The sequence below is a fragment of the Podarcis melisellensis genome (genome assembly GCF_964234715.1).
Source record: "Podarcis melisellensis genome assembly, chromosome: 1".
In the NCBI taxonomy this organism is placed as follows: domain Eukaryota; kingdom Metazoa; phylum Chordata; class Lepidosauria; order Squamata; family Lacertidae; genus Podarcis; species Podarcis melisellensis.
This window is the reverse complement of record NC_138528.1, coordinates 89,923,345-89,944,704: the sequence shown is the minus strand read 5'-3', so window position 1 is coordinate 89,944,704 and position 21,360 is coordinate 89,923,345. Positions and strand designations below refer to the sequence as shown.

General features: G+C 42.6%; 1 protein-coding gene across 2 annotated transcripts in view; it reads left to right on the top strand.

Annotated features, from left to right (window-relative positions):
* The first annotated feature begins 5,726 nt into the window (after positions 1-5,726).
* The window catches only part of LOC309377494 (uncharacterized protein), a 68,747-nt gene continuing 53,113 nt past the window's right edge, over positions 5,727-21,360 (top strand). The window contains exon 1 of one of the 2 annotated variants that reach the window (XM_081924814.1): positions 5,727-5,859. The gene's annotated coding sequence lies outside the window, so the exon portion shown is untranslated. The remainder of the gene's footprint in view (positions 5,860-21,360) is intronic. The other variant, XM_081924813.1, reaches the window with a different exon arrangement.

Sequence of the window (21,360 nt, the reverse complement as noted above, 5' to 3'; positions counted from 1 at the left end):
AGAGTGGCTGGGAAATACACCTCTCTACCATCAATGTTCTTTTCTTTGTATTATTAAAGGATAGTAAATTGTTACAAATAAGTCCCTTTTTAACAGACCAAGACAAGATCAAGGACTCAGTTATACAGCTGCAAATAAAAGGTTTTAAGTGTGTTCTAAGTGCAATACAGTGGTACCTCTGGATACAAACAGGATCCGTTCCGGAGCCCTGTTCGCATCCTGAAGTAAACGTAAGACGCGACTGCATGTGTGCACAGGTCGTGTTTCGCTGCTTCTGCGCATGCACATGACCTCATTTTCAGCATCTGCACATGCACGAGCAGCGAAACCCAGAAGTAATGCATTCTGTTACTTCTGGGTCGCCGTGGAGCACAACCCGAAAATATTCATTAAAAAGCTACTTCAACCCGAGGTATGACTGTATACAATGTGACAATAGATGGTGAGCCTTATGGAAAATTCAATGTATTTTTAAAATGCTTTTTAAAAAAGCATTTTCAGAACATTTTTTATGTGTGTAGATTCCACCCAAGTTCAAGATTTGATGCATAACGTTTGTTGCTACATTGGGACATCACCGCAGCTAATGTCATGAAACAGAGGTGTGGCAGTGATATGATGACACTGGCAGTACAGGGCTAATGCATCAGAACAATGAAATATTTCCTTCTAAATTGTATACCTATTGAGAGAGGGTAGCTTTTTATCTCCAGCAAATCCGTAGCTTAGTTACCACCTTAAAGTGGAACTGTGTCAAACTTCGGGCTTTCTCCTATATAATGGACTTATTCCCCACCACTTCATATTCTAGGCACAGAGTGAATCAGCAATGCTCATTAAAAACAGTGCACCAATGTGTTCCAAGAGCAGCTTGGAAACAGCTTTGAAGAGCCTAGAGTTTTCCTGCTTCTAGGACATGTGAAAACATTTCAGGAGCTGCTCCTGACTATGTCCTCGAGGCTCTCTCTGTCTCCATACTGTGTGCCATACCTTTTGCACTGGACTTCCTTGCTTTATGAATTTTTACTGCAGTGCAGTGCTCTATACCCAACTCTTCATAATTATCCTCATTATAGCATCTTTTTATCACAGGGAGATGTTCACAAAGGTGTCCTGCATAATGCATTTCCTCTAAAGAAATGAACCCCCTGGCCTGTGTTAAATAGCTGGTGAATTATAGAGCTGTCTCACCAAAAGTCCATTCATTGTCATGCTAATGGCCTCTGCCACTTACCACCATTGAACTAGATTATGAACTCCCCCTTTGTAATATGCAGTTTCCTAGATAATAGGATTTCCATTTTTAACCCCCATTTTCAATGGCTGATTAAAAGTATCTAAGTGTCAGTGGAGTTCGCCATACAAGACTATTTATCATCAGCATAAACATGGTTCTACTTCTCTCCAGGGCTGTGTGGTCTCTACTACCATTTTATCTTGGGATTCTGCTCCTGTAAGATACCTCTTTAAATGGCTGAAAACAGCTTTCTGCTACCAGCCAGAGGGCTGGGTCAGGGTTGGTTTACTTACGTTTAAGTACAAACACATTGGCTTTTGAGCTCTACAAACCTCCCAGTACAGAATTCCAACCATATTTCCATCGTTTAATGTATGTATTTTGGGGCTCTATTCATGCACACCATTTAAATGTTGAAAATGTTAATTGATTTGAGTGGGATTCTAAATTTAATCTTAATGAGTGGTCCCCTGTGAGAGAATAGATATCATTGTAAACAATCTATATACAGATCTCTGTCCAAGCAATCAATGTTTTATCTGTTATTTGTTTGCAAGAAAACCACTGTTGAGGTTCCATCATATCACAAAACAATTTTGAAGTCACCTCATTTTTCCATTAAATGCTGTTTGCTGCTTCAGAAAGACTATCTTTTGAGAAAGCTGTATTTAGGCCAGAGACCTATTATTAACATGCAGTTTGTAATACGCAGTTTTTACTATAATGTCAAAGTTACTTTCTTGGTCCTTGTCTTAAAGAAGCAGTGAGGAACCTATGACCATATTTGGTCTGTAACTTATTTCATCGGATCTGCAGCAATATGCATTTTTTGGGCTGCTTAGTCACCCAGTTTTTGGTTGTCTGCTACAGTTGCCTAGCCTTATATGATAGGATGCATTGATGCCATTGTTATTTTAGTGACACTTTTAGAAGCCACCCAAGTCCAGAAAGAGTGAGACTAACCAAAGAGGAGTGGAATATAGATGAAAAGATAAATGAGATTGTGCCCCTTTCTCACTCTGCATTAACTCGAAGTAATAATTTATCACTTTCCCAGTTCTGAAGTTACAAATCATCAATGTGAATTAAGAATCGTAGATTTGCCTGTAACCTAGTATGAATCAGGGAGGGCAGATTTCCTGTTTGGGTTTGGAGTAAAAATAATGCAAGAACGAGTAATTGGCAAATATTACATGATCTGGAGAAGGCCCTGGACCAGTGTATGGGTGTAGCGGTTGGCTAGATGAGCTGTAATATACCATGTCTGAATCCTGGCAAGATGGAGGCTCTGTGAGTGAGAGGTTCCCAGGTCCAATAAATCAGTAACTTGTCTGTCCTTTATGGGGTTCCACTCCCTGAAAGATCAGGTACATTGTTTCGAGTTGGTCCTACATCCAGCTTTGCTGCTGAACGTACAGATGTCCTTAGTGGCTAGGAGTGCCTTTTATGGTTGCTCCTGGACTGGGATAGCTTCACTACAGCTGCCCATGCAACTGTTGAATTACTGCAATGTGTTTTATGTGGGGCTACCCTTGGTTCAGAGGCTGCAGCTAATGCAGAAGGTGATGGCTACACTGCCTGTGGGGGCAAACTACCACCAGCATATAACACCTTGTTTGCAGAATTTGCATGGGCTGTCAATCACCTACCAGGCCGAGTTTAGGGTTCTGGTACTGATATCTAAGCCCTTATACAGCTCAGGCCCAGACTGCTTGAGAGACCACCTTATCCTTTAAACACCCAGTCTTTGGGAGAGCTGGTCCTGCAAGTTCCAAAAATATGAGAAACACATCCCACATTAACTCAGAGCAGGGCTTTCAACGTGGCTGCCCCTGTGGTGTGAAATAGCATTACACAAGTGCCACTGTCTGTACTTTCCAGAAAGGAATGAAGACATTTTTGTTCCAACAGGTTTTTCCAGCTGGGTGAAAAGGCCTCTCTGCCATCCATGTTGACTTTGTATTTCGTGTTCAATTATTATTTTTTTCTATTTTCAAAAACCATTTTTAGCTTCTTTTTGTGATGTTCATAAATAATCTTGGTGCACACGTTAAAAGTTATTCATAAATTATCAACAATAACAGCAGCAATAATAAGGATTTATTTGAGGGTCCTCGTGTAGAGGTCACCCAAGGAGCCCATCAGAGGCCAAGAAAGTTCAGAGCAGAGGCTCTGTCATCTCCAATGCATTCACCTCGGACTAGCACACATTCTGTGAGGGAAGGGAATAAGCCTGCTGTCCAAACTGGCCCATGAGGCCATTTTAGATTTATTGTACAATTCTGGAGTTTTGATGAATTGAAACAATTTGTTGAATCACATCCCATCCTACCTCCCACCTTAAGATAATACTGCTTGGCTGGGGCAATGTTGTTACAGTTGAAGGAGTGAACCTCTGAAGGATACAAATTAGAGAAATAACAAATAACAGCCATTCATCTACACACAATGCCTCAAGCGACAAAACGGCCACAGAACACATTTGGAAAATTCATCTCGATAAGTGTGGGAAGCAAAAGAGTCCTATACGTCACAGGTTCCTACAATGGAGAACCATCACTTTAAACAAACAGGTAGATTATTGTCCCTGAATAAGCAGAATCCTGACATCATCTAGTCATTTGCTCCTGGTACTTCCTCCAAATAAACCCCGTTTCCCACCTTAATTCAGACCTCCAGTAACTAGAGATCTGTGGTGACAAAGGGCTCCCTGAAAAGCAAAGTTAGCACAGGCAGCAGCTTATTTTAACATATCTCAGTGGGCTGTCAAAACTGATGTCAGTAGGTTCCAAGCCCAAAAGATCCTTTCTCAGCTATTGTGTGAATAAATGCACAAAGCTTACTGAGAAACTGCTGGTGTTTTTCTTCTTCCAGGAAACAGAATTAGGTGTATTTATATATATTCAAAGAAATGAAGGATAGATTAGATGTTGTGATAACTGCCTTTGCACTGACAGCAAACTGGACAAGTCACATTGCTCCATTAAAAAAACACATATATTCTGTTTTCAACAGGTGTTTAACACATGCTGTTCTGACACTAATCCATCTCGAGTCTTGTAAATGGTGTAGAATGGATGCATAAATAAAATATTCCTCTTACTGGGCAACAGTGCCTTGTTTTTGATCAGCCCCGTAGTAAATCAGGCATTATAAAATACAATGTTTTAAAAACACAGTATCATTTTACTCCCGGGGTCAAAGAAAGTATAGTGTTATCAATTGAGAAACAACACTTGGGTCACGATCGGTCAAAAGACTATGCAACGAGCTGCATGTGCAGATTTTTTGTGGCGATAACGACACTAAGAATCAGAATTTTAGAGTTGGAAGGAACCCCAATGGTCATCTAGTTCAACCCCCTGCAGAAATGACAGCTAAAGAATCTCTGACAGATGGCCATTCAACCACTATTTAAAAACCTCCAATGAAGAAGAGGCTACTACCTTCCAAGGTAGCCCAGGCCACTGTCAAACAGCTTTGTCAGAATCTTTTGTTTAGTCAGAATTTGTACCCTATTTGGCGATTACATTGCTCCCCATGGCCTATTATGAACCTATTGTGAACCGCCCTGTGATCTTTGGATGAATGGCAGTACACAAACTTAATATAGTAATAATAATTACGCTATATTCAGGTATATTGGTTTTTTTTTGGCAGAACTGGAAGCTCAGCTGATACGGAAAATCGGACTAAACCTTGACCTAACTCTAACCTGTTGGCAATTCTCTTCACTGAATGTCAGCTCATTCGGTCCCTCATGAAAATCCCAGATGACCTTGGCCCTTTGGGACTCCCAAGTCCCAAAAGCATTCATAAACAGCAGTGGTAGCACCTTCAACTTTGAGAATCATAACAGAGAGTCTTGTGGCACCTTAAAAGACTCACAAATTTATTCTGGCGTTGGCACAAGCTTTTTGTGGACCATTTTCTGTAACCCATGAATACTTATCCCCTTGCCACCGTCAATTTGTTGAAGTCTCTGAGGTGCCACGAGACTTGTTCCTCGTTCCCCGCTGCAGCAGACCAACACAGCCCCTCCTCTGGAAATAGTCAAGAATGGCATTCTCTGCGCGAGATAAGATCTCCCTAAATCTTTTGTCTGGCGTTATCTCCGTGGACATAAACCTGCTTCCACGGGGGGGAAATGCGTTGGGAGTGAAACGAGCATTTGGCTCAGAGAAGCCCCTTTCGGGCAACCTTGCCCTCCCCTTGCCTTGGAAGCACCCGCTTCGCCCTCTGGAACAGCAGCTCCGTGGGATCCCAGCAGGTGCATCCCTCACGCTCGCCTACGACACGCCCCGGCGAAGAAGCTCCTTCCCAGGCCCGGCCCCTTTCGTCTCTTTTGCATATATGTCGCAGCTACCCAATCAGCGCGGGCGCTGCTCCTCTCGCGCGCGCCTCTCGCCGGGGGTTGCTGTGGCGACGGACTAAACCAGAGGCTGCCCGCCAGCCTGCAACAAGCTCGGCTGGGGAGGAGGAGGGAGGAGGAGGAGGAGGAGAAGGGGGAAGAGGAGGGCTCGCTTATCAGTCGCGCAAGGTGCTGCAGCGGCTGGAGCCGAAGACGGAGAGCGGGCGCAGGAAAAGCGGCGAGGCGAAACATCCTAGTCGAAGCGCTCCAGGTAAAGGAACCGTGAGGCTCAGCAGGAGACGGCAGGGGAACAAAAGCCGCGTGTGTAGAGCTGGGGGGTGGGGTGCAAGGCGAGAAAGGGGTGAGGGGAACTTGGCAAAATGGAAGCGGGGTAGATTGTGGCGTGGATGGGCGCTCCTTCGTTGTCTTTATTTTTGTGTGTGTGTGTGTGCGCGCAGCTTCCTTCCTTGCCTCCATTGTGCGCGCACTGCACACAATCAATAAGGCGCATCCCGGCTCTTGCGGATTCCCCCCCCCCTTCCCCACCTCGCAAAGCGACGGCTGTTTGGTGCGTGAAGGTTTGCAGATCAAAAAAAGGCATTAAAGTTGGGGACGGAGTTTCTTGCGAAGTGGGGAGCGAGGAAGCTGAAGTGGCAGAGGGGTTGGTGCGGCTGGGTTGTGGAGGAAGGCGTGAAGGCGAAGAAACTTCCCACTTGGGCTTGAAGGCTCTTGGTCGAGTGCTTTTGCAGGGTTAAGTTCTGTATGCAGATATTCACGGTTTTGTGCCCGTTGTGTGAAGGTGCCTGATTTATTTTAATTTGTAATAATAATAATAATAATAATAATAATAATAATAATAATAATAGGCTACACCAGAGAACTGTGCATGGGGCTCTTTGGAGTTCCGGCTATCCATGGTGGTTTATGGGACTGCGGTGTTCTGGAAAAAAGAAGACAACCATTTAAAATAAGGGCCACCGTGTGTAAAAGGAAGGGGTGCCTCAGAACCAAAGCTGCAGCAACCACTTGTCAGTTGGGGATTCCACAATCATGCACCGGTTGTTTCTTCTTGACTCTGCCATGGTTTTAAGAATGATTTCTGGGAAAGAAAAAGCTGCCACCTTGCATAAACCACACATTTAGTATTCAATTTAAGAGTCTCCTTGAGTTCCTTCTCAGAACGTTTTTCTTTCTCCTTACAAATTAGCATCCATTTCTCCTTTCCATGTGATTGTATCTCCACATTTTATGTACTTATAGCTTAATTTATTAAGATTATTATTTAGAAATCCTCATTCTGCCATACCTTGTCTGGTAGGGATTTCATTAGTGGAGCTAGTTGCCATAAGAAGACAGATTTGTGGAAGTTTGGGGGTGATTAAAGGAATAGCTTTGTTCAGAAAGACTGCGTGGAAGGAATTGGTTTCCAAAGCAAACCTGGCTATACTGACCCAAGCTTGCAGGGCTGTAGTATAGGCTTTGCTACAAAGGCAAATGGCTGCGTAGAGTGAAAGGGAGAGCTACAAGAGGTTAGAGAGCAGGCAGTGCCTTCTCTTATTTGCCTGTGTTCTGGTCATCCCTCACCCCCTTGAAATAGCAAGTCAAGAACATCATTAAATAAATAGAAACCACATCTTACATTATCAGAGGATCTGCTCTGGTACACATACCCAATCCTTTTGCTACTAGGTCTGTTACCTGCCAAACAGCCAGCCAGAGCTGCATCCATATCGGAATTGTCACATTGCAGAGGCAAGGCATTGCTTCCAAAATGCATTAACTCCTTTCCTGGCTGTGTCTGATGCTCAACAGACTGTTCCTACAATCTGGGGACGACTCACCATGCCTTTTTGTTGTACCTATTGTCCTCTTATTAATAATGATTTCTAACATTAATGATAGGATGAATGAAAGTATGAATTTTTTAAAAAAACACCCTAGAGGTGAAACGTAGATACTATACAAAGGATGAATTTTCACCTCCCTGTGGAAATTTGCATGCAAGGGTTGTTTAAGTACATGATCATCCATACTGCACTCACCAATGCAAAAAGCACTGTTTCTGTTGAATATATTGAAAAATAGGATTTCCCCTGCTTTTATAAAGATTTGAGGGAAATCCAAACACTTTCCAGTCTATTATTGAGACAGCTCAGCATCTGTAGTAGGCAAAAATGCTAAGCGTTTTCAGAGCAGTGGGGCAGAAAATGCGTACATTTCTGGATGATTGTTTCCCCATCTGGGATAGCTGATTTCATACTTCTTGTAACGGTAGTTTAAGTGGTGTTTTTTTTAAAGAAAGAAAAGAGAGCTGCTTTAGCATCTCACCCTTTGAATCAGGAGGATGTGACTCATTTTTCCTTTCACCACTCTGATTCATAATATATTCCCCTCTTTCTTTTATACATATGGATTTGAAGCCCCAGAAGGCATTGGCAAGGTCATCTGTTTGAATGCTTGTGGGGAGTTATTTCATTGGATTATTGGAAAATGTCAAGTATAAATAGAATTCCAACGTGAATCTATAAATAACCAGCCAAAGCCAAATCTACACCTCTTCAATTATAATTACACAGCAGAAATTTAATTCACAATTGTTCCTTCAGGCTTGGGTGTTCTTTGCATTATTTGCTGTGGCACTCATAGAAGAGGGGAACAAAAAGTCGAGGAGAGCATGTCAAAAATGGACTTGCGGGGGTGATTTGGAGGCAAGTCCTAGATTCTCACCTTCACTGCATCATTTGTTGCATAGGAATCACTCAGCCTTGCCTACCTCATGGGGTTGTGGTGAGCCCTGTGAAAGACATGGCATGGTAAAATGCCCTATAAGCAGCGTTAGTAACAACTTCAATAACAATCATGCTTTGTACCAGTTGTATCTTTGCTGATACTGCTTTTAGATATAACACAATGCATGGCACAGGATAGCGAGAGGTTGTTCTCTGGAATGGGCATTGCACTTGCATAGAGCTCAGCTGTTGTTCCCAATGCAGGTACCATAGCTCAGTGAGAGCACATGCTTGGCATGCAGAAGGTCCCAAGTTAAATCCTTGGCATCTCCAATGGGAAGAATTTGGTAGCAGATGATGTGAAAGACCTTTTCACTTGTGTCAGATGATAGCAATGAGGTCATCCTTGGTAGCTGTGCCCCCCCTTTTTTGTACCAAGAATGAGCACCTTGTAAAGTTAAACTTTACATGCCCCTCAAATAATTACTACAATGTCCTATGTGCGTTCTAAAGAATGGGGATGCAGCCTGGCAGGTATTGAGGCTGCAAATCCAAGGCCGACGGGCATTGTGGTATATCTGCATTAGCCTGTGTTATTGCCATTTCCACTGCTTCTAAACTGCGGGTGTAGGGAATGTGCACATGAAAATGGCATGGGCAAGCTCACATCATGTCATCCTTCTGAAAGAATTGTATATCTCTTATTTCTGGGTCTGACCTGGGTCTCTGTTTACGTGGCATTCCATATTCTGCACTCTTTGAGAACCTGGAAGCTGAAGCTGTTATTTTTTAGCACAGGCCAGCACAAATACAAGTTTGCATGCCAATTATAAAATGTGAACACAATTTTCTAATAATACAGTGGTACCCTGGCTTACAAACACCTCGGGTTACAAACACTTCGTGTTGCAGACTCCGCTAACCCAGAAGTAGTACCTCGGGTTAATAACTTTGCCCCAGTATGGGAACAGAAATTGTGCAGCGGTGGCAGCGGGAGGCCCCATTAGCTAAAGTGGTACCTCAGGTTAAGAACGGTTTCAGGTTAAGAACGGACCTCCGGAACGAATTAAGTTCGTAACCAGAGGTACCACTGTACTTGGTCTGCTGTGGAGCTTTTAGGACCATTGCTTTTAATGTGGCTTGCTGACAGGGGCATCTCACATACAGATGGAAGTGGGAAGTGCAATATGCGTGCTGGAGGAAGCATATGCTGATGTAGGAAAAACATACTACGATCTTTTCCCCAAAGCAAAGTGATGGGAAACTCAGAAATCAACATATTTACTCAAAGGTGGGAAAAGTAATGTGAATGAGATGCACAGAATGTTTGAAAGAAGAGTGATTCAGAGCAAGCCAAGCTAAAGAGTTTGCCACCTTATAAAGCATAGCTAACTGGATGACTGATTTATGCAGATAAGGACAGGTGGGTTACCAATTATTGGGGCCATACACTAAACATTATTCTGTACCCCTCAACTTTTATGCCCAGTTAGATGCAAACCCTGGTTTGCCACCAAGCATATAACCAAAGCCATCAGTGGATACAATGATACTGAGGACATTTTGCAGGTTTTCATCATTCTTAAAGCTGTACTTTAGAGGAGCGAAAACAAACCCCCAGAAGTATGATCAGCATGGCTACAGCAGATGCATATATTTTGGTCTGAGAGTATTTATTGGAGAGAGACCTTCACTGTGTCCCACTCCTGAAGAATATCTATCTGATTATGTGTTCATCTACTCTTCTAAAAATGTGCGGGGGGTGGGGGTGAATTGTAGGTTTATTTGGTTGTGTGTGTGAAATTGCCTAGACTATTAATTGCTTGTAATCTGGTTTGAATTTCCTATTGCCTTTTAATTATGCAGCCCAAGAGGAAATGGCTGTAATTAGGAAAACACCGAACAAGCTTCTTACACCCTTCAATGAGGCTTTTGCCTTCCTACTTGTGTTGGTAAAGTTATCAAGCTACTGATGCTAGATCAACTCTTCATACTATCAAGAATTGCAGTAATGGGGCAATAGGTTTTATTATGCAGCAGAGATGATCGTTGATACACAGTCTCAATGGAAAGCTTTTGATCGCTAAGGTCTAACTACCATATATGGAGTCGGAATGAAATCTTTCTCCAGATCTGTTTCTTTGGAAAACTTGTAATTTTCCTTAATTTCTTAACCTTGTAACACCTGTATTAGTTTTTAATTCTTACCTAAATAAAAGCTTCTTTCTCAGGACTAATATTAGCTTTGGGGATAGGGACAGTTTCTGCAGATTGTGGCACACAGGGAAAAGGGTTTGTTTTATTATTATTATTAAGGAAAAAACCCTACTCATGCACGGTGGTATTGATTCTTTCCCCAACCTAATTTTCAAAGTCTTTAATATTTACATGCTAAATCTTATATGCATTTAACGTCATATATATTTTGGCCTTGGGATCAGGTTGCTCTGCAGGCAGTTTTCTGCAGTAACACACTGTAGTGTGCATTGTAGAGGTTGACTTTTGAGGAACAAGAACTTTCATGGGCCCTTCTTTGGGGGAAACAAATGAATAGCTGACCTCTGTTACATTGTGCAAGCCTATGGTTTTCTATTAATCCTTTTTTTAAAAAAAATAATCTCATTGATTCCAAAGATCAGGTGACCATTGTTTTAAATATATATGAAATCACTAATGGCAACAGGTCAGCACAAATAGGGGGAAACAAGAAAAAAAGGTACAGAAATATGTGCAACAAGTTTTGTCAGTTCTGTTTTGTGTTCAAGCCTGTGAAAGGTGATTTAAAAACAAAAACCAAGCTCCTTTAATGACAATTCCATATGCCCATTGTATGTTGGGGGAGGACCTACTTAATCATATAGTTGCACATTTTAAAGCAGTAAATCAAATGATGTGCATCAATACATTATATATATGTATATATATATGTATAATGTAATAGAAATTGCATGCACAGGAACAATAAAATATATTGGCAGCCTTTTCTAGTGCTCAGATTTGTAAACCTTTCCTAGTGTGAATTTCACTAGGTCTTGCCTTCACAATGATCTGGTTCAGATGTAATGTTAGACTTGGCTTAGCATTACATCAGAGAGCCTTGGGCTTGTGTGCCCCCCTTCCCCTGCCTCTTCTCTGATGCAGCCACTTGTAAAACATGAAACCGCAGTTTAGATTACGTCTGAAAGAGGCCAGCATGTTCTATCAGTATAAATCACCTATGTCCTCATTGAATTTTTTCTGGAGGCAAAGGCACTACCTGATGGTACTTTTTGCCACTCAGGTAGTTTAAAGACTATGGTTTAATATGGAGCCAGCAATATATTTGCCTGCAGAATCACCTGTGGGTAGCAAAGTCAATGTTAAGTGCAAAGTGATGCACGCTGGGGCAAAAATCCCTAACTTCCCATATATGCTCATGAGAACTGACCTGGCTTTGACTGACCAGGAAAGAGATCTTGGGGTTGTGGTGGATGGCACAATGAAAATGCTGACCCAGTGTGTTGTAGCTGTGGAGAAGGCAAGTTTCACATTAGGGATAATTAGAAAACGGATTGCAAAACTGCCATTATCATATCTATGGTGCAGCTGCGCTTGGTGTACTGTGCTCTGTTCTGTTGGCCACGCCTGAAAAAGGACATCGTAGAGCTGGGAAAAGGTGCAGAAAAAGGCAACCAAAATGATCAAGCCGCTAGAGCAGGCATAGGCAAACTCCGGCCCTCCAGATGTTTGGGACTACAATTCCCATCATCCTTAGCCAACAGGACCATTGGTCAGGGATGATGGGAATTGTAGTCCCAAACATCTGGAGGGCTGGAGTTTGCCTATGCCTGAGCTAAAGCAACTACTCTGCGAGGGAATATTATGGTGTTTGGGGCTTTTCAGTTTGGATAAAATGGTGTGTCGCTGGCGAGGGCATAATACAGGTGTATAAAGTTCTGAATAGTGTTGAGAAAGTGGATAGAAGCCAGTTTCTTCCCTCTTTCTTGAGATCATCCATTGAAGCTAAATGTTAGGAGATGCAGAACTGACAGAAGGAAGTGTTTAAACTCTGGAATCCAGTGCTGCAAGATGTAGAGATGGCTATAAAAGTAGATTAGACATGGGAGGATAAGGATATGAATGGCTACTAGTCAAGATGCCTGTGTACTGCCTCCAGCCTCAGAGTATGCCTCTGAGTACCAGTCGCTGGAGCCACATGTGGGAGAATGCTACTGCACTCAGGTCCTGCTGGTGGGCTTCCCATGAGCATCGGATTGGCTGCTTTGAGAACAGGATCCTGAGCTGGATGAGCCTTTTGCTTATCCAGCAGAGGTTCTTATGTTCTTATGAACTCATCATTCTGTAAGCAGTAAACTGCATAATAACATTTTAAAAGACAGAAATGGTGTTCACATCAGGAGCAGGGATTGGAACTGACAAACAAAGTCCGAAAGCCACTTGAGCTTCCCCCCCTCAATAAAAGTATTGGCAATCACTTGCGTATGTTAGTTAAGGTCACAGTTTTGCAGGCCAGGTTGTTGTTTCATTTAGGGCTGAGTGGCTTTCTGGAAAAGGATACTGCTTGGGGGCCTTCATCAGGGTGCTGCAGTTGCAGCTTCCTGTCACATCCGATTAATTCTGTGCCCTGTTATCACTCACTTAGCCTGTGATGCTAATGCAACATGATGGACTCATATTATTGACTGGATTATTTTATTTACAGTCCCATAATTTAGTTAATTGAAATGGAGCGTCTGATTATGAAACCATGGAGTATTTTCTTTCCTCCTCCTCCTCCTCTTCCTAAAGCATTTATGCCCTCTGTCCTTGCAAAGCCCAGAAGACTTTACAATGATGGGTTGTGGCAACTGAGGCTACAGTCTTGTACCAACTTAACCTGGAAGCAAGCCCTGCTGAATGCAATGGGACATACTTCAGAGCTGACGTACATAGGATTGCACTGTGAGTGAATTTAATTAAAATATTAATGGTGCGCTCTAAAACTAGTTTATACACACGTGCCCTTTTTTTCTGAGGGAGGAACTCAGCAGTGGCAGGAGCTCTTCCGTGGAAAGGGGCTGGGCAGGTGAAATCTTCTGCGCAGAAGTGAAATGTTATCAGATTTGTGGGAATTAGAGTCAGCTCTGCCATTAGGCAGAGTGAGGTAGCTGCCTCAGGTGACAGATAGTTTGGGGAAGCAAGGAGTGGTGGCAAATTGTGGAGGGCTGATCTGTGTGTGCAACGCAAGCTGCTCAGCACCAACTGAGCTATCCTGGGTGTGGTGTAGAATGCTGTCTCAATGCCAGTGTTGACATAAGAGTCAACCTCTAATGTGTTTGGCCTCAAGTGGCAAACTATCTTGGGCAGCCCCTTAGACTAGATCTAGCTCATTTAGAATGAGTTAGTGCTACACTGGCATTTTATTTTTGTTTGGAAGTGCCCATCAGGACCAGCTCAAAACATATTGCTGCCTGAGGCAAAATACAAGAAGAAAGCTGACTGGGCTGGCAGTTACCTTTTTTTACTTCAGTACTGGCAATAGGCCAGTGTCACACACCACACCAAAGAGAAGCAGACTAGTTTAAAAGGTGTAGGATAGACTGTGTGCCATATACAACTCTGCTTTCAAACAGAGGAACTTGTGGCTGGGGGCTGCCGCTGATAAGTCCTCAAGCATCTGCTGCCTGGTGTGATCACCTCACTCTGGCTAATGGTAGGGCTGGCCCTGGTACTTTTTCCTGCTAAAAGAGGTTTCTGGTGCCCTTTCCACCTCAGGTTTCTGCCACTGTGTCTTCAGATACTCTGTACTAGGAAAACCCAATTGCTGGGTGTAGTTGTACACAGATGTTGCTAAATTTGCATAATGCCATAAAAATCACACACATAATTTGTAAAATTTATTACAACAACCAAGCAGTCTGAATGTTATTCTGGCTCCCTATAACCTGTAGCAGTACCTGCAAAGATCCCATTGGTCAGCTTCCCTGTGGCAGATGCTGCCAATGCATATTAGAAGTTTCTCTGTGCAAAAACAAAGCTATGTGTTTTCTTTGATAACAAACATATTGAAATTCTTAGGATGCCGAAATCCATGTTCCCTGCCATATTATGTCTTCTTGTAAGTCTTTGGTTGCGTAGTAAGACTTGGGTTGTGACAGTGTAATACTCCATCTAAGGGTATCATTTCATAATCACAAACTCAGCCACTGCAGAAACAGTGCACTGAAATATAAAACCTGAAGTTGAAGACAGTTTGTTAAAGGGTGTGTAAAATGATTTTATGAGGTCCAGAACTTATACAGTTTTCTCCCAGTTTGGCATTTTCCCAAATTGAGTACCTTTACTGAGTGACAGTTGACTTGTCCAACCTTTGCCTTTTGAAATCAATACAAGACATAATGACAGCCCTCCTAATGAATGCTGATGCCTATAGTACCTTACTTGACTTGTAAAGGATTTTCAGTGAGTAATTTTGGTAAAGCATCATCTTCTGAATGAGCAATTTGTTTACTTAACAGAGCACGCAGATTCTTATGTCTTAGCAATGCTTGGGGCGTATCTCACAAAGAGCTCCTACCCTCCTGATTTGCTGTTTTAGTATTGATGTGGAAGTGCCAGGAGAGCAAAAATCCCCCATACACAGGACTGACACATTGTGCTGACTTTGCTCCTCTGTCTGTACAGAGCACCTGCTGTGCAAGCCCTGTGCTGACAGACAGATGCATGCATGACTGCAGTGCAGATGAGTGGAATATTGGTAAATGCTGAACACAGGCATAGCATTGGTGCTGAGGGGTTTGGGTCAATTCCGAGGAGAAACGCACAGAGAGATGCCATTAAATGTGAAATTTATTAACTACTGTATTACTTGAGAATTGTCAGTTGTGTTAATGGTATTGCGTGGAAATGATTTACACTTAGAGCAAAGCATCTGAGATCCTGCTAGGATCTCCAGATATGCTAGGATCGTGTCTCGAGGATATTGGTTATAAAAGAGAAAAGATTTCAGGAAAGGTTGTTTGTGGAACGTGATGCCATCATCACATTGGTTGCTAAGTAAGTAACTGGTGATTGGAACACACCCAGGTAGCGGAAAAGCTTCTGGTGTTGTCAAACACTGCTCAACAGCTGGTCAACAGATTAGCACAGTGAATTCATAGCCCTTCGGGACCAAAGGCCTTCCCATACCAAATGCTGGTTGACCTTGAATCCTGTGAAGGGGTGGCCCACACGTTTGTCATGAGCATCACTGATCATTCCATCCAGTGCCCATGTTCAGCACCAAGACAGGAAAACAGCGCCTAAACCATCAAGTCATCAATTCCATGGAGGGTGCGTTGCGAGACACTCTACTTTCTGTGGACATTGGTATAGTGGGGAGTGAAGTGATCTCTTCCATGTCCGTTCATTCTTATCTGGCGGGGTAGGCATGGCTATTTAGTGCACGATTCATTGTGATGAAACCTTCTCTGCTTGTCGAAGGAACCAACTCTGCATGAAAATGGTGCAAAGCACTGCTGAAATTGTCTCTCTCACTGTGTCTGTTTGCAGTTGGGAAGGTTGTAACATTATTAAAATACATTAGCTTTAGCAAAGCTCCTTGCTTGTCTCAGTAACAATGCATTAATGTTTGTCTTGGCTTTGGGACGTAAGAGGGTTTTTCTTTTTTTTAAAAAATCCCCTCTTATTACCTTTATAGACATTTAATTTTTATCAAGAGCTGGAACCAAAATCCCTAGATTCCAAATGACTCTGTAAGAGAGCCCTCAGGATCCTGTAATTCTTCAAAGAATCCCAGAGTTCAGTGGCCTTTCACGCTCACTTTGCATGAATCTGCACTATTTTGGCTTGCAGCTTTGTTAGAGTTCTGGGTAACAGCTCGGTACTGGGTTGTGGGTTTTTTGAAGTTTCTTCAAGCAGCACTAATGCAGAAAGCCGACATTTTCTGTGTGGAAGAAGCTTAAGATTTTGAGCATTGCAGCCCTCAAGCGAAGGCTCCCTGAAGGCACTTTACTATAGTGGTTCTCCACACTGGAAGCATAATAATTAAAAGTCATTTACTTCAATGTATTGGCTCAGATATGGGCAGTGCCTCCATGATAGCAGATATAGGGGATGTGCAGTGGTGGTACAGATATATTTAAGGACTAGCGCAGTACACTGTAGCTCAGTAGCTTAAGCCTAGCATGCTTACCAGGTTTTTGCCCTTGGGATTGTGAGTTTAACCCCTCTGATCTCCCTTGCTTTCCTTAGGTGCCATAAACCACTGTTATTACACTACGATTAAAAGCACGTTATGTTCCTACATGTAGAAAATGAGTATATCAGGGTAAAGACTGACTTTGACATCTCTAGCAGGGATTTTTAATATGGGAGAGCATTCAGTTGCATTCAGTTTTATCATAATATGATGTATTTGTCTAGGGGACCTCTAAAACATTGTTCTTTGGCCTGTGACTCCATGTTCCAGTCCCTGAAGCTCCGACCCCTTGGGCTCAGGGATGATTCTCAGAAGACCTGCACTATACACTTAAAGCAGTGTCATACCACTTTAAACAGTCATGGCTTTCCCCCAAAGAATCATGGGAAGTGTAGTTTGTTGAGGGTGCTGAGAGCTGCTCGGAGACCCATGTTCCCTTCACAGAGGTACAATTCACAGAGTAGTTTAGCGATCAGTCCCTTTTCCCAGGGAACTCTGGAAAAACAGGAGCAATTGGTGCTTCAAAGGGAAGCATCACCTGGTGTCAGGTGACTGACAATGGGTGGTTCTGCCCACCTGCCAGAAAAAAAAGTTCCCTACCCCTGGGCTAAGTGGTCATCCGAAAAGGTAAGGGGAAGTGGTTCCTTCTTGTCTTCATGTAATATGAGCACAGTTTTTAAACAGTGGGGAGGAAGCACAGTGAAATATAGGGACATTGCATTGGATGCCAGCACGTTTACACAGTTTCAACCCTTTGGGCAGCATTCAAACAGGGATACTGGAAGGATTAGGAACTATTTCCTAACAACCGCCCATGACACTTCAGCTTAGCAAATGTCACACATTTGAAAACCATGAGTGTACATGAAGGAGTGACCAAGTAATATTTTGAATATAGGCTGCTCAAAAATCAATACTTGTTGGACGGTTCTGTCTGTGTGAGGAATACGTATTATCTTTCTCCTAGAGTCCAGACTTTAAAATGACAGAGTAATTTACCCTTCACATTTAAAACAAAGCTTTTGTTTCTAAAATGAAAGGGAGCAATCACGGGTGGGTTTTCAAAATTACTGTTTCCAAATAGTTCTCTTACGGACTTGACTCCCATTTGCACCTGATGCTCTATCAGCGCCAAAGACCAGTTTCTGCTTGGCTTGCTTATATGCGCAGCCATCTTTGAGAGCCGTTTTGATCCTTGATACCCTACCAGCATTATTTAACAACTGACAATAAAATCTACATTTTTACACAGGTACATCAGCTTTTTATAAGGGAAATAGCACCTATGGTGTATTGCAGGGATGGGGCCCCTAGATGTTGTTGGAATCCTTACATTTGTCCCTATTGAATTTCATTCTGTTAATTTGGGCCCAGTTCTCCAATCTGTTAAGGCCATCTTGAATCCCCATTCTGTCTTCTGTGGCATTAGCTACCACTCCCAGTTTGGCGTCATCTGCAAATTTCATGAGCACCCCCTCACTTCCTTCATCCAAGTCGTCATATCTAAAGATGTTGAACAGCAACAGGCCCAGACAGAACCCTGCAGCACCCCACTGGACACTTTTTCTAAGGATGATGAGGAACCATTATAGTGAGCACTCTGGGTCTGGTCAGTCAACCAGCTACAAATCCGCCTAACAGTTACCTTGCCCAGCCCACATTTTACCAACTTCTCCACAAGAATATCTTGGGGGACAATGTCAAGATACACCACGTTTGTTCTGTGAAGAAGTTGTTTGGCTGTTGCTTCTGTTCAGTGTAGCTGATCAGCGAAGGAAAAATGCCAGTGTGAACACATTCAGGGAGCTGAATAAAGAGGACAGGCCACAAGCACTGAAGAAAACTTTTGTATGCGCTGTTCTGGCAAATAACTCTTGGCAGGAGAGGAATGAAGGGTTTTTTAAAGTGTCCTTGTATAAGTGCCTGACCATGCAAAAGCAGGCCATTCACTTCTCTGGGTATGTTGAGTAGGGGAGGGTAGGAAGAATAAGATCAAAATACGGGAAACTTGTTGCCTAACTGGAAGGTTGCTGCAATTGCTTAATTTTAGCTGTGGCGTCTCAAAGGGAATGCTGACTCCTTGTATTCATAGGCAATGCTATCCTAAAGCTTTGGAGCAACAGGTGAAGGAAAATAACGATTAAAGTACAATTAAAATAAATAAAATATAAGAAGATCTCACTAGGCCTCACAGTAGGACACAATATTGGTGCTGGAATGGTAGAGAGGCGGGAATAGCTTAGCAAGAGTGAAGGATGAAGCCAGATAAGCTAGTGCTATAAATCAGAGATGGCCAGTTTTTGTATTCTTGGGGACCACAATGATCTGGGGGCCAGAAATGTACTTTGTTACACTTACGCAATTTAACTTTCAGTGATGTGGGGTAATTTCCTGGAAATCTTTTTTCCATTTCATAAACTCATTCGTAACAATGAATTGATGCTAATTGATGCTAGAAGAATGGTTGTCAGTTGGGTTTGCGAAAACAAACTTTAGTGTGTGAGTGGTGTTCAATATCTTCCCCACTACCTTAAATTTAAACAATGTAAGGGAAGGGCATGCTATTGTCTTTATTTTTACAAGCATTCCAATGAACAATACTACCCAATATAATATTTAAACCACATTAAATGTGCTTTAATTCCTCCCCCTTTCAAATATTTTAGGCCAAATACTTGTGTATTGGGGCAAAAAATGAACATGTGGCACTTTTTTTAAAGAAAAAAAACATTGTTTATGAAATATAAGTAAAATAGACATGCTAAATTAGCTAACACTATGGCATCAGGAAAAAATCCCAATGCAAATTACCCTGTGCAAATTCAAAACTTTCCAGAAATCTCATATCAATGCCCTCAACACACAGTCAAAGTCAAGCAGCACCACTTGGAACAGGCCTACCCAACTTATCATACAAAATGGGCTGCAAGAGTACTTTAACATGGAACCCATGGGCTACACATTGTCCTGTTGCGTGTGTGGAGGGAGGGGGGGGAGAGCAAGCTCAAAATTTCACAACCGCTCCCCACCCTTGCCTTGCCTTCCCAAAGCTGGCTAAGCAATGCACTAGGCGTTGGGATGGAGGCGTGAGGCTCTTGGGGGAATGTGCCTTAAAAGTGACGTGTTAGTCATGAGAAATGTACCATGTGGTTCTTTTATTACAGAAAAACTAATTGAGGAAAAAATTAGCACCCCATAGCTGATAAATGTGGTGCTAAATATTAGTAGTGGACAGAAAACAAGCTGAAGGAGGGAAAAAACTGGTGAAGTTGACTCTTTATGGTTGCAAATATATGGATTTTTGGGTAGCATTAATTCTCAATGTGTTTGTAAGTCAGATATTATCATTGCATATAATAATAACATATATCATGGTTAATTAGAATGATCAGCCTCCGGAAAAAAAATCTATATCTCATGTCATGAATTATGCAAAAGCATGCTTTAAAACATAACGGTAATGAAGTACTTGTATATTGATGCTTATCCCATACAATATTTATTAACAAGTGTTTAGCTGCACTGACGTCAAAGGGAAAACTTTGGAGATAGGAATACAGAATATAGGATAAGAGTTAAGACACAGACCCGCAAAACAGATTAGAGAAGATTACTGTGACCTTTGGAAAGAAAAAACAATTCATTTTGGATAGCAGAAAATACTTCATATTAACTCAGATGATTGCAAATGGCAAACTGCTTTTTAAAAAATGCAATTATAGCCTCACCACAAAAGAACATTACAGTGCCTTTTAAACCAGTTGTTCCCAAATACTTATTAGGAATTGCCAGTAAATGACATAATTTTGCTTTCAGTGCACATAAAGGAAGTCCCCCTGGAAGTGATGGGACTTGATAATGTTCCACTGTTCCCAGAGAGAACTGTATGGCACAAAATGGCCGTCCTCGGTGTTTACATTGAAAGCAAGGTGGCAAGGAGCCCTGTGCACTAGCTGCATAGACTTTGGTTGGCTGGGTTGTATCCAGTTATTTTTGTGCGTGATGATATTCACTAGAGTGGAGTACTGGCACCTTCATAATCCCCCATCCCCAGCACTGGTTGTATACAGCAAAGTCATCCAGAAATTACTTCCAGAATACAGTGCTACCTCGGGTTACATACGCTTCAGGTTACAGACTCTGCTAACCCAGAAATAGTACCTCAGGTTAAGAACTTTGTTTCAGGATGAGAACAGAAATCGTGCTCCGGCGGTGCGGCAGCAGCAGGAAGCCCCATTAGCTAAAGTGGTGCTTCAGGTTAAGAACAGTTTCAGGTTGAGAACGGACCTCCGGAACAAATTAAGTACCACTGTACCCGAGGTACCACTTTAGTAGGGTACATAGAATCTTCACATGACAGGGACAAATGCATCCCTTCATCAGTTATTTTGCAAAACAGAACAAACTGCTCTTCACCCACGAAGCATCCACGTGGTTGCCACCAGGCTGGCCTTCTGTGAGCCCTCATATGCTCTCATTAAGCATCTGCTACTTCCACAGCTGTCCCTTAGCAACACTGTTTCCCCGCTAAGAACTGCCTGATTTGCTAGGCATGGGATGCCACCCACTGTGAAGGAGGATCTATAGCCCGTGGTCGGCAAGGTGCTACCCCTCGCTGAGTAGGAGGAAGTGCTGAATCCAGCTGAGCTGTTTCAGGGTGTTTCCTGGTGCAGAAGCTGGAGGTTGGGCGATTCACACCACCAACAAGCAGGGTTTTGAAAAGGCACCCATCCCTCCCACTGTCCATAGAAGGTTGTGCTACAGGAATGGAAACCAGCATGGGCTGATGGAAATTTTAGGCCTAAAATACACTTGATGAGCCACTGCTCTACAACCCTGCCAATCTGTCCCTGTTTTCCATGCA